Here is a 1,320-nt window from a genome sequence, read left to right as displayed (position 1 = left end):
GTATTTCCCTGTCTCGCCGCCCACCGCCTGGGGGGCGGGCACCGCCGCCTGGGCCGCAAAGCGCGGGGTCCCAGCACAGGCCCCGCCGGGCGGGGAGGGCGCGGTGGCTGCGCCGCCCGGGCGGTGCCTGGCCCGCTCCGCCTCCCCGCGCCGCGGCAGGAAGCCGGAAGCGGCCGGGGCGCTGGGCAGGCCGGCGGGAGGCGGCTGGTGCGTGGGGCTGCCGGGCCGGGCAGGGCGGGCTCGGGGGTGGCCGCGGAGGGCCGAGCCGAGGTGGGCTGCGCCGGCCGCGGGCCCTCGCCGCCACAGCGCTGGTGCCGAGGGGAGGCGGCTGCCGCCGGGAGCGGTGGTTTCGGTTTCCCGGGGCGGCGGCGGGGCCTTCCCGGGAGCTGCCCGGGTCGCGGGGTAGCGGCGGGCCCGGCCGTGCAGTCTGGAAGGGACGAGGCGCGGCCGGCCCGTGGCCTCTGCGGCGTGCCCGGGGCCCGGCCCTTGCCCCGACCTCGGTGGCTTCTGTCCACCTGAATGTGCGTGGGGAAGCGGCGTCGCCTTCGCGGCTGTAGGAGTTGTTAAAGTTTTACCTCGGGAATCTTGTCCTGCTGTGAGGATGAGCCCCGGCGCTGTGCTCGCCCCCCGAGAGAGGGACGTGGCCCTCCGTTGGTTTCCAGGAGCTGCGGTCCCAGACAGCCGAGTTCTCCACCTGCATTACGGGCTGGACGTGCCTAGAGTAGGGGTGATGAGCAGCACTGGAGCCAGCCTTGCCATTTGTTTTGTGTGCCTTTGGAAGAATGTTAGGGTTCAAGCAGCACCTTGTGTGGCCAAGGGCAGGGTATTTTCATGATTCAGACGCCAGCTGTTGGACTGGAAACTTTAGGAAGGAGGTTATTGCTGAATAAAGCAGGAGTAGGAAGCAGGAACTTTAGGGGGAGAAGCTTGTTTTCTAAGCCTTGAGGGTATACGGGGAGGTATAAAACGTTAATAGTTTCCAGACTGTAAATGACATTCATTTGGAACGTCAGCACTGCTGTTGGCTTTGGTCGCCTATAGGATCTTGCCTGTAAAAGAAAGAGCCATCACTTTAACTTCATCGTCTGTCCCTGCTTGCCCAGTGAAGTTGTATATTGCAGCTGTCAACAGGGGAGCCATACCTGCTCTGTGTGATTATCCCGTGTGCCTGAGGTAGCAGAAAATTCCTTCCTATTGATTACAAGCAGTCAGTACTCCTACTTCAAAGCATTGGGAGTTTTAAAAAAATTGCAGTCTTTTTTTTATTACAATCCCCTCTGCTGATAAATTAAAAGACTACTAGCATGACCAGAAGCAGAA

General features: G+C 61.9%; 1 protein-coding gene across 3 annotated transcripts in view; it reads left to right on the top strand.

Moving 5' to 3' along the window:
- TBK1 (TANK binding kinase 1) overlaps window positions 1-1,320 on the top strand; it is a 28,658-nt gene that overhangs the window by 292 nt on the left and 27,046 nt on the right. Inside the window, exon 1 of one of the 3 annotated variants that reach the window (XM_086884562.1) lies at window positions 76-207. The exons of 1 other annotated variant lie outside the window; for it this stretch is intronic. The gene's annotated coding sequence lies outside the window, so the exon portion shown is untranslated. Of the gene's footprint in view, window positions 1-75; window positions 208-279; window positions 1,174-1,320 lie in introns of those variants that run through there. One more of the 3 variants, XM_023931545.2, reaches the window with a different exon arrangement.

The sequence above is a fragment of the Cyanistes caeruleus genome, chromosome 4 (genome assembly GCF_971803275.1).
Source record: "Cyanistes caeruleus chromosome 4, bCyaCae1.hap1.1, whole genome shotgun sequence".
NCBI lineage: Eukaryota > Metazoa > Chordata > Aves > Passeriformes > Paridae > Cyanistes > Cyanistes caeruleus.
The sequence above is the reverse complement of the archived record's forward strand: the minus strand, read 5'-3'. Positions and strand labels throughout refer to the sequence as shown.